The 12,749-nt window shown below is 39.6% G+C and overlaps 1 pseudogene; it reads left to right on the top strand.

Annotated features, from left to right (window-relative positions):
- The window catches only part of LOC149232875 (uncharacterized), a 47,735-nt pseudogene extending 43,656 nt beyond the window's left edge, over window positions 1-4,079 (top strand).
- Window positions 4,080-12,749: the final 8,670 nt, after the last annotated feature.

Genomic DNA, 12,749 nt, shown 5'->3' with positions numbered 1-12,749 from the left:
ACATGTTTAGGGACTTTGGATCCCTTAGATTATGGACATTTCATGCTTCATGCTATAAGGCACAAAAATGTCTATAACATGTGTAAGAATACTTCTTCTGTGGATTGCCAGGCTCTGTACGGGAGTTGCCTTGCATTTGATGGGCTTAGGGAGCAGGTTCGAAGCTCCTCGTCCTTGCCAGTTTGCTGCGCCACGGATTTCCAGAGGCTGGGGAAATGGAGTTTGAAGGATTTGCAATGTTCGCATTATACAAGTGTGTATAGGAAAGAGGACAATGACGCTGTTGGGGCATATGGAATTCGTCTCTCCTTCTCTGTTCCGGATTGTGGGCTGGACCTCAGAGGGCTGGACCTCAGACTCTGTGACAAATGCCAGAGCCCTGATGGGGACTGCGGGATCGCGCGAAGATGCATATGTTACCCCAATGAATGCAGTAATCTTGCCCACTCTCGACATTTTGATTTTTTTTTTGAAGAATTGATTTCTAAAACATGAATTCTCATGGTTGATAAGCAATGGGAGTAGTTTCAGGCATTTTATTTTTATCAAACATTTGGCTGAATAATTATGCTTCAACCTGGCATTTAAAACTCTGTATTTGAGTTTTCATACCCATGATTTGTTTCAGACAAACAACACCCATTTTATCTTTTACAATTCTCAATGGAACCTTAAACTGCCCTTGCAATTTCAATTTGCTGTTTCAGCAATCATACCTGAAATTGTTTGAGATTTTGAGATTTTGTAGTGAAAAGTATACTGTTAGCTTAATAGCTAATAGATAGGAAGGGCTTATGAAGTTTATCAATGTAGTACTGTTAAAGCAGGATAATTCACAATTTTCCAGATTCAAATTTCAGATCCCGAGCAAGTGAAAGATTGGGTTTGACCAAAACCAGCAAAATCTATTACTGTTTATGGAAGAAGCCAGTTTGGGGCATAGCTTTAGCAATAATGGCTTAAGAGGTTCCCTCCAGAGTCCACACCTCTGTTGCATGATGAATATAGTGCGTCTTTGCTGGATATTTGCAAGAATGGTGTTTCAAGAGTGCCTTGGGTTGTTAGGACAGACTGGAGTGAATGTAAGTGCCACACAGTGGTGATGGAAACATTGTAAGAAAATAGTGTGGACCTCCCTGGCCATAGTGAAATAAAATGTTGGTTCTGGAGCTTTAGCCCTGCACTCCCCAGCTGAAAAAGTAAATGCATCAAATCTTCCTACAATTATACAATTATCATTATTATTTGTTTGCATACTAACACAAATTTTGTTGGATTCAATATACTTACGGTTTCCCAAAAAATTTCTATTATTTTCCTGTCAGTCCCCTGCCCCACCTCCAAAATAATGTTGTTGGAGTTCTACTTATTGCCCATGGGAGAGAGCAATCTCTCTGTCGAGGAAAAATCATCTAGGTTGGCATGCGCAAATGCAACAGCACTATTGCAGAGATAACCACAATCTGCAAGCTTTGTTGGTGGTGGCACCTGCACACATTTAAATTCTACTAAACAAAACCATTTTGTTCTAGGGACGCTGAAGACTTCCATTATGGGTTCCGCAAACATTCTATTGTGAAATTTCTAAGCCTTTCTAAGCCTGATCTACCATTGTGAAATTTCTAAGCCTTTCTTTGCAGAAACCTATGACTTGTGAAATTCCACAAATCTGGCTTCAAATTTTAACTTTTTGCAACACTGCATACTTCAACTGCAACATTGCAAATACTCAAACTCCATTATTATGACATTTTGTAGGGAGAACATCTTCCCTCCAACTCATTGAAGAGTGGCTCATACAAAAATGGCCACTCAACATTTTAAGAATCCATGTCATGGGCAAATATTGGATTGGTCTTATCTCTGGTGCCATTATTCCTACCTCACCAGCTATCAGTTTTCACTTCTATCCAATCTGGTATTCGCTGTCACTTGGATCACTAACTTTTACAAGCTATGAAGGATCCTTCATTATAGGCTCGTGATGATATAGTGTTCAGATTACGCTTCAGTTTCCAAGCATGTGAAATAGTGTTCCCATTGTAACTTCCCAGGAAGATATTAGCGAGATGAAAATGTAGATTTCAGATCACATGTTCATAGAGAGAGAAAAAAGTAAATTGTTACTTTGTTGCTCTAGAAAACATTTAGAAACTACATTACTTATTTTATTTTAAGTAGCATAGATTCATTTTAATTTAGAAATATCAAGTATCAAGCAGGATATATAAGTTGTAAAGCTCAATTTTTTTTCTTATTTTTATATATTATTTGCAAATTATTTAGAAATATATTAAAGATGAAAAAAATAAATGAGAATGGATTCATCTTAATCCCAAATCTTTAAACAACTAAAAATATATATAAAAAAATCTATCCCTCTAAATCTTCAATAAATTCTAAATTTATATAATTTAAAATAAATAAATTTAATATTATATTTAGATTATATTATTTTATTTGAAATATTTAAATACTATAAATAAGATAAACAAACCTCAATCTTTTTGGACTAGCCTCTACTCTAAGCAAACCATTTATAAATAGGATAAAAGAGGAAAAATAAAATAACATGTCTGTCTTAATTCCCTATTTTTAAAACAACAAAAAGTTTACACCCCTTTTTTTGTTTTTTTGTTTCTCTATCCCTCTCACACTCTTGGGCTCAATTGATTCAAAGTTACTGCACATCATTTAAAATGGATTCGTTTAAGTACATTATATTAAATATGACAAGGTGGAAAAATAAAATAGCATATCTTTTTTTGATTCCTGATTCATTTAAGATAGATTCTTCCTTAACTTAACCAAAAAAATAAAATAGCATATCTATATCTCTAAAAATTTATACTTGATTTTCATTTTTTTTACTATGTACTCGCACTCGTGGTACTCAATAGATGCAAAGTTACCATATCCACTCTATCTCATATAAGATGGATCCCTCTGAGTCACATTAGATAAAAGGTTAAGCTCAATTTATATTATGTTATTTGCAATGGTTTTATGATGGATCCCTCTCAGGCACATTAGGAAAAAAGTAAGATCAATTTATGCTCAATTTATTTATAATAGTTGTCTAAATATGATCAATAGAGGAAATAATACTCTGGTTTTTCTTGTTAGAGTAATTTTAAAAAATACTTTGATTTTGTTTAATTTTTATTAACCCTAATACATGGTCAGGGGTACCCACCTCAGCCAGGTGAGCTCTCCTTCAGTGAGTATCTAACGAAACTGTTGGTATTTGTTTGCAGAGCATCAAATAATATCAGGGAGAGCAACCACGCAATATGTGTCACCAAAAATTATAATGGGTGCAATGCTGTTTTGGTTTGTAGCAGGTAACGTACATGTTTTTTTCTTTTTCCTTTTCATGGTTAATATTCTCATCATCAACGTAATATATATCACAAAAAATATAATGGGTGTAAATTTGCTGTTTTGGTTTGTAAATAGTAATAGCAGCTAACATACATGATGTTTGTTTCTTTCCTTTTCGTGGTTGATATTCTTTTCATCGTTATTAATTGAGGAATGACATACTTTCTGTATCAACATCATTACCAATTGGTAAATCAGAGATTAAACACATTTTTAGTTTCATATCATATAATTACAACACATACTTTAAACCATAGTTACCAAGTTCGAGTTAGAATTCGAATTCGGATTCGATACGATACGGTTAAAATTCGATTGGAAAAATTTCAATTCGGAAAAAATTTGAAAGTATATATCTTAAACATTTAAATATATATCCTCTTTTTCTTATAACAACAATGCCTTACCAATTTCTTCCTAATCATTTTGAAATTTAAATAATTTTTAATAATTTTAATCAATATAAACAATTTTAAAATAGAATTTACTTATCAAAATTATAACCACATTTATCTTAGTTGCAAGATCTCTCTTCTTCTCAAAATTCAAAACTTCCCTCTTACTTTCAAATCTTATTTAAAAAATAAATGCAAAGTTACCATATCCACTCTATCTCATATAAGATGGATCCCTTTGAGTCACATTAGATAAAAGGTTAAGCTCAATTTATATTATGTTATTTGCAGTGGTTTTAAGATGGATCCCTCTGAGGCACATTAGGAAAAAAGTAAGATCAATTTATGCTCAGTTTATTTATAATAGTTGTCTAAATATGATCAATAGAGGAAATAATACTCTGGTTTTTCTTGTTAGAGTAATTTTAAAAAGTACTTTGGTTTTGTTTACTTTTTATTAACCCTAATACATGGTCAGGGTACCCACCTCAGCCAGGTTTTTGAGCACCTGGTTATTGTTATTACAGTGAGCTCTCCTTCAGTGAGTATCTAACGAAACTGTTGAGTATCAGGGAGAGCAACCACTCAATATGTGTCACCAAAAATTATAATGGGTGCAATGCTGTTTTGGTTTGTAATAGCAGGTAACGTACATTATGTTTTTTCTTTTTCTTTTTCATGGTTAATATTCTCATCATCAACCTAATATATATCACAAAAAATATAATGGGTGTAAATTTGCTGTTTTGGTTTGTAAATAGTAATAGCAGCTAACATACATGATGTTTGTTTCTTTCCTTTTCGTGGTTGATATTCTTTTCATCGTTATTAACTGAGGAATGACATACTTTCTGTATTAACATCATTATCAATTGTATTATCAATTGTAAATCAGAGATTAAACACACTTTTAGTTTCATATCATATAATTACAACACATACTTTAAACCATACTTACCAAGTTCAAGTTAGAATTCGAATTCGGATTAGATACGATACGGTTAAAATTCAACTTGAAAAATTTCAATTCGGAAAAAATTCGAAAGTATATATCTTAAACATTTAAATATATATCCTCTTTTTCTTGTAACAACAATGCCTTATCAATTTCTTCCCATCCATTTTGAAATTTAAATAATTTTTAACAATTTTAATCAATATAAACAATTTTAAAAATAGAGTTTACTTGTCAAAATTATAACCACATTTATCTTAGCTCCAAGATCTCTCTTCTTCTCAAAATTCAAAACTTCCCTCTTACTTTCAAATCTTATTTAAAAATATTTTATGATTAATATTTATTTAAAAATTAAATATTCTAAATGGAGAACTACTTTTCTTCAATTTCAAATTTTATCTAAAACCTTTTATAATTAACACACATTTAAAAATCAAACATTTAAAAATATGTTTATAAGATTTCTCTAAATATAAATATATTATATTTAAAAAATCAATTAATTATTATAAAGTTTACTCTTTGATGGCCCAGCCCTTCGATGACGTGACACTCCGCCACGTGGTCACTCCTCAGGTCCTTAGCGGTCACTTGTGATGTTAAAAGGTCAACACTCCGTAGATCTGCTCTGCCCCAATCTGCAACTCATCAATACACCTCCCTGCCGGTTAATTAGGGCCAGCTGCCGGTTTGTTCAGTCAAGGGTTTTCCAGCCTCGGTTAAGCCCTAAAGGGTTATGCCCGGTTCATTTGTCACTTTGTTACCTTGCCGTTTCTCCCTCCGCGTTCCTCTGTTGTTTGCTCTTGAGCTCGAGCCTGGTTCGTTCCTCCGCCCGTTCGATGGCCTCCTTCTCTGTCGATGTCCACAGAACCTGGTGAAATGCTGTTCCTCTGCCTTCGTTGCTGTTTGTTGTGGTGTTTGGGTCTGTATGGCCGACTTGTTCTTAACTGTGGTTGTGGTAAGGATTTTATCTTCTCGTAAGTTCTCTGCCGTGAGATTTCTCTCGTTTCCCGTTCCTGAACTGTGGTCTTGAACAGATATTGGTCTTCTTGGCGCTGTTGCTCCACCGAGGTTCGGGCCGCCGTCGAAGGTAAATTAACAGTCTATGCTTTACTCTGCTCTGTATTCTTGTTGCAACCACTTACAGGTTCTGTGCCTTTGCAGCTATGGCAATGGGTTTGGTCTCCGCGGTCCTCTGTCGACCTCCCTTTACTCTGCGTGCAGGTTGATTTGGTGTTCGCTCACGAGGGTTTCCGGTTCATGCTGTCTTCAACTCCCTTCGACCCTGGTCCTCTGCTCAATACGGGTAGGGTCTGCTCCTATTCCATTAACTGTGTCTGGTTCGTTATAGCTGTAGGTTCGGTATCTTGTCCTTTACAGTCTCAGCCTTGAAAAGGCGTCCATTTCTGTAATGACAAGGGTTTCGAAAACTTTGACTCTGTGTCGGGTTGTGGATTTGGCTGTATCTTTTCCCGGTTTCTTTGTTTGTAACTTTCTGCCACTGTTTTTTGGCAACGGATTTTGGTCTTCGACCTTGGTGAAATGTGAGACAACTTATGACAGCGAGGGTTTGTAGTTACTCGCCCTTATGATGGTGAGGGTTTGTACATGGAACTGTATCGTTTATTAATATGAAACTCTTTTCGATTCTGAATGTGATTGCTGTGCTATGACTTTAATATAATTTAATTTAACAGAGTGTGTTACATACGATACCTTTCACTTGTAAGTTGTTTGTTTGCTGGAATTATGCGACCGCGTTACTCCTTGTGCTTGGCGTGCTGGTTCTGTGCGATATGGTTTGTACTTCTGGTTACACTTGTTGCCTGTAACTTTCTTTATTGCTCACATTCCTGTTACAGCTAGTTTCTTCCTGTCCAAACTCGATCTTTAAAACACAGTACATGTACAGTAGATATATGAATGCTTTCTATGGGAAATATTAGTAACAGAATACTTCTGTCATGAATAAAAACACACAATAAATATTCGAATGTCTTCTGTGGGGAATATTAGAAATAGAGTATCTCTGTCATAAATAAAAAGTTCTGTTACAGAGGGTTTGTATTGTCTTGCTATCTCTTATTCCTTTCTTTATGAGGGGGAAAAAAGTCCCTGTTACATTCGTTCTTTTCCTTTTTAAACTACATAAAACATAACTGCCTACTGAACTGAATCTTGTAACTGTCACTTGTCTTCTTTAAACAAAAATTTAACTAAACAGTTTTTGTTTTCCTAAACTAACAACTGGTAATTTAAATTGTTCTGAAATAAAAAGAAACAAACATTAATTAACAAAAAACAACAGCCAACTTGATGACCTGTCCATCCACTCCTGGAGTCTTTGTCGTGTTTCTGTTTTACCCGTGAGTCAGTCAGCGATCTTCTGTCTCCTCGGAGCTGGATGCTCCTGCATCAGGCTCCCGGGGTGGTAAAAAGTCATGGCTCCGTTCCATGAGGTCGTCAACAGAATAGCCCGCTTTAGTTATCTGCGTTGCGTTGAGCCAAGAACTGTCCTCTATTGGACGGTTCCGCCACTTGACCAAATATCGCAGATACTCCTTCCTGCGTGTGCGTCTAGCTACCTGTGTATCCAGAATCCTTTCGATCTCAAGGGGTGGTGCCTTTGGCAATTGTCTCGTCCAAGAATCTTCTTCATAGCTGTTTTTCTGTGGCACTGTAGTTGCTGCATCATTCTCTGAATCGGCGACATAGGGAAACAGATCTGCCACGTTAAAAATGGGAGAAATTCCAATCTCAGGTGGCAACTGTATTTCATAAGCGTTCGCAGAAAATTTGCGGATGATTTTGCAGGGGCCGATCTTCTTGAATTTTAGTTTGTTGTACTCCCGCTTCGGGAATCTCTCCTTACGTAAATACGCAAGGACTTCATCCCCAACATTAAACTGAACTTCCCGACGCTTTGTGTCAGCTCGTTGTTTATACTTCTGACTGCTGTCCTGCAACTTCAGCTTGACCTGTTCGTGCAAATTGCTCATCGCTTGAGCGAATTCTTCCCCATCAGCGCTCCGTTTCTCGAGTTTCCCCAAATCCCGTAATTCATGCACTCCTCGCGGATGCATGCCGTACAAAATCTGGAACGGACTGTAACCGGTGCTGCGGTTAGGTGAATCGTTGTACGCGAACTCTGCTTGAGCAAGTACACGGTCCCATGTCCGGGAATTTTCTCCTGTCAAACTTCGAAGTAAGTTCCCTAGGCTTCTGTTTACTACTTCCGTTTGACCATCAGTCTGCGGATGATAAGCGGAGCTGAACTGCAATTGAGTATTCAACTTTTTCCACAGAGTTCTCCAAAAGTGACCAGTAAACTTTACATCCCGATCAGAGATGATGGATTTCGGGAGTCCATGCAACCGAACGATTTCAGTAAAGAATAGGTGGGCTATATAAGTGGCGTCGCTGGTTTTCCTGCAAGGTACAAAATGTGCCATTTTTGAAAATCGGTCAACTACAACCATGACTGAATCGAAGCCCCGCTGTGTCTTTGGAAAACCCAGAACAAAGTCCATGCTCACTGAATCCCATGGTCGACTCGGAATCGGCAATGGCAAATAAAGACCAGTGTTTTGACTATGACCCTTTGCTAGCTGACAAACTCTGCACCTACTCACGTACCTCTGCACATCTCGCTGCAGTTTCGGCCAGAAATAGAAATGCTGTACCTGAGCAGTCATCTTGTCGATACCAAAGTGTCCAGCCAGTCCTCCACTGTGTTTCTCCTGTATTATATTTTCCCGCATAGAACAGTTGGGTATACACAGTTGTCCTCCTTTAAACAGCAGCCCTTCCTGCAGATTATAGTCTAGCCACATGCTGTTATTCCTTAACAGAGGGTTTTGGCAAGCTTCATATGCCTCCCCAAATTCGGTATCAGTTTGATACAACTCCTTCAAATGCTCAAAACCCAAGACTTGCATTGTGCTTTCCTGCAGAAGCAACGTTCTTCTGCTCAGTGCATCTGCCACCTTATTCGCTTGGCCACTAATGTGCTTTAGTACGAATGTAAAATTCTGCAGATACTCCACCCAAGCTGCATGTTTGTGGTTCAATTTATGCTGTTGCATAATGTACTGCAAGGCAGAATTATCTGTAAATAAAACAAACTCATTTCCCAGCAAATAATGCCGCCAATGCTTCAAAGCTTGTATGATTGCGTAAAATTCTTTGTCGTAGGTTGAGTATTTCTGCCTACTCTCGTTTAGCTTTTCACTGAAGAAAGCGACTGGTCTGTCCTCCTGACTAAGGACTGCCCCAATGGCTGTCCCACTGGCATCACAACGAACTTGAAAAAGTTTGTTGAAATCTGGCAGTCTCAATATTGGTCTTTCAGTAATCCTCTTTTTCAAAGTTTGAAAACTACTTTCTGTCGCTTCAGTCCAGTGAAAAGGCTGATTTACCTTCTTGATCGTGTCCAACATAGGTGCGCAAATCTCGCTGAAATTCCTGATAAATTTCCTGTAAAAACTGGCTAGCCCATGGAAACTCCGGACTTCAAATAAACTCCTCGGAGAAGGCCAGCTAACTATAGCTGCCACCTTTTCCGGATCCATTTTTAATTCATTTTCTGCAATGACAAATCCCAAATACACTAGTTCTCGCTGAAAAAAGGTACACTTTTTCAGATTAATCAGCAGCTTGTTTTGCTGCAGCTTTCTCAACACACTCTGCAAATGCCTGAAATGTTCCTCTTTAGTCTTGCTAAAAATCAGAATATCATCCAGGTAAACTATTACAAACTTACCGTTAAACTCCTTCAGTACCTCATTCATCAATCGCATGAATGTGCTGGGAGCGTTGCTCAATCCAAATGGCATCACCAGCCACTCATATAACCCTTCGTTTGTCTTGAAAGCGGTCTTCCATTCATCTCCTTCCCGAATCCGGATCTGGTGATATCCACTTTTCAAATCAATCTTCGAAAAATAAGCTGCCCCACTCAAGCAGTCCATCATATCGTCCATCCTAGGTAAGGGAAACCTGTACCTAACAGTAATTTTGTTAATAGCCCTGGAATCTGTACACATTCTCCACTCTCCTCCTTTCTTTGGAGCCAAAACAGTTGGTACTGCACATGGGCTCATGCTCTCCCGAATCAAACCTTTGTCCAACAACTCCTGGACCTGTTTCCTGATTTCTTCATGGTCCTTGGGACTCATGCGGTAAGCTGCCTTATTCGGTAGGCTTGCTCCTGGTATAAAGTTGATACAGTGACTAATACCTCTCCTTGGTGGTAATTCATCTGGAAGATCATCTACCACAATATCCCCAAAATCCTGCAGTAGCTTCTGTACTTCTTCAGGTAAATCCGAAACCTGTGTATGAAGTACCACTGTCTTTGGTCTCCTTATGACAGCAAAATTTATCTCGCTGTCCTCAATCTGTCTTATAAACTCTTTTCCGCCTAACAGCAGTGCTTTCACTCCACTAGCTTCTGCTGTATTTTCCTCCTTGATGGGTACAAGCGTATGCTTGATCCCATCTTTCACAAACTTATAGCAGTTGCTTTTCCCATCATGAACTGCACTTCTATCAAACTGCCAAGGTCGCCCCAACTGTAGGTGATAGACATCCATTGGCATGACATCACAAAGGATTTTGTCCTTGTACTTACCAATCTGAAACTCCACCTCACACTGTTCGTCAACTAACAGTTGATGCCCTTTTTGCAGCCATGATACTTTGTAGGGAGTGGGATGTTTTAACTTCTTTAATCCTAGTTTTTCTACCATCTCCACAGCTACTAAATTGTCAGTACTCCCACTATCTATGATCAGTTTACAACATTTGCCTCGCGACTTGCAGACAGTGCGAAACAACGCTTTTCGTTGATCTGGTTCTGCAACCTCACTTTATTCAACACCAAAGCTTCACCTGTCTCCGGTGCATTTTCTGCTTCCTGAGGTGTTGCTTCAGCATCCTCTGGCTGAGCAACATAAGCTCCTCTCCCACCTGCTGGTTCACCTTCAGGACATTCATACGACTTGTGTCCCCATTTGTGACAGCGATAGCACTGGACAGCTCCCCTGCCCCGACCATATCCTCGCCCCCGCTGAGGTGGTCGTCCTCCTCTAGTGCTATTGTCTTTTTCTGCTGCTCCAGCAGATTTAGAGCTGCTGCTTTCTTCACCTGAACCTGCACCTCGGCCTCTTCCAAACATCTTACCTTTCCCCCTGCCAGTTCCACCTCCTCTTCTGGCATTTTGCTTCCGGTTAATTTTCTCCTCTGCCTTTAACACAAACTGATAGGCTTCATCCAATGTCCGGGGTGAAAGGATACCAATTTCATCCAAGATTTCCCCCCTTAAGCCATTCACAAATCTGGCTGTTTTCTCTGGGGTGTCTTCCACATATCCTGCCCACAAATTTAACTTGTAGAACTCCTCTGTAAATTCTCTAACGGTCATTCCCCTCTGTTTTAGATTCTGTACCTGCCTGTACAGCATAATCTGATAATCTTTCGGTAAAAATTTCTCTTTCAGCTTGGCCTCCATCCTAGACCATTTCTTTATAGGCTGTTTATTGAGCCTCCTTCGTTCCGCCTGAATACTGTCCCACCACAAGGATGCATGTCCCTTTAGTTTGGTGGCGGCGAACTTCACCTGCTTATCCTCGCTGGTTTCCTCAAATTCAAAATATTTATTGACTTCACTCAGCCAATCCAACAACACGTCTGCGGACAGACTTCCGTCATAAGTTGACAGCTCATGTTTTGGCTTATGACTTGACAGCAAAACCGACTTCAACAGTCTGAATTCTGGTGTCACCCCCTCTAATTCTTCCTCTGGTTCTGCCTCATCTTCATCACTGTTATCTGCCGGGTTTCTTCTTCCCCCAGCTTCTATTGCTTCTAAACGTTCTCGCAAGACACGGACCTCCTCACGGAGTCCCTCTTCTGCTACCCTCCGGACTACTCGTCCTCTTCCTCTTCCTCTTCCTCTTCCTTCACCTTCACCTTCTACCTGTTCCATTGGTTCTAACTCAAGAAACTAGCTCTGATACCACTTTTGATGGCCCAGCCCTTCGGTGACGTGACACTCCGCCACGTGGTCACTCCTCAGGTCCTTAGCGGTCACTTGTGATGTTAAAAGGTCAACACTCCATAGATCTGCTCTGCCCCAATCTGCAACTCATCAATACACCTCCCTGCCGGTTAATTAGGGCCAGCTGCCGGTTTGTTCAGTCAAGGGTTTTCCAGCCTCGGTTAAGCCCTAAAGGGTTATGCCCGGTTCATTTGTCACTTTGTTACCTTGCCGTTTCTCCCTCCGCGTTCCTCTGTTGTTTGCTCTTGAGCTCGAGCCTGGTTCGTTCCTCCGCCCGTTCGATGGCCTCCTTCTCTGTCGATGTCCACAGAACCTGGTGAAATGCTGTTCCTCTACCTTCGTTGCTGTTTGTTGTGGTGTTTGGGTCTGTATGGCCGACTTGTTCTTAACTGTGGTTGTGGTAAGGGTTTTATCTTCTCGTAAGTTCTCTGTCGTGAGATTTCTCTCGTTTCCCGTTCCTGAACTGTGGTCTTGAACAGATATTGGTCTTCTTGGCGCTGTTGCTCCACCGAGGTTCGGGCCGCCGTCGAAGGTAAATTAACAGTCTATGCTTTACTCCGCTCTGTATTCTTGTTGCAACCACTTACAGGTTCTGTGCCTTTGCAGCTATGGCAATGGGTTTGGTCTCCGCGGTCCTCTGTCGACCTCCCTTTACTCTGCGTGCAGGTTGATTTGGTGTTCGCTCACGAGGGTTTCCGGTTCGTGCTGTCTTCAACTCCCTTCGACCCTGGTCCTCTGCTCAATACGGGTAGGGTCTGCTCCTATTCCATTAACTGTGTCTGGTTCGTTATAGCTGTAGGTTCGGTATCTTGTCCTTTACAGTCTCAGCCTTGAAAAGGCGTCCATTTCTGTAATGACAAGGGTTTCGAAAACTTTGACTCTGTGTCAGGTTGTGGATTTGGCTGTATCTTTTCCCAGTTTCTTTGTTTGTAACTTTCTGCCACTGTTTTTT

Source organism: Pinus tabuliformis, chromosome J (genome assembly GCF_031772625.1).
Source record: "Pinus tabuliformis cultivar Carrire ecotype Pingquan chromosome J, CPIR1, whole genome shotgun sequence".
Taxonomy (NCBI): domain Eukaryota; kingdom Viridiplantae; phylum Streptophyta; class Pinopsida; order Pinales; family Pinaceae; genus Pinus; species Pinus tabuliformis.
The sequence above is the reverse complement of the archived record's forward strand: the minus strand, read 5'-3'. Positions and strand labels throughout refer to the sequence as shown.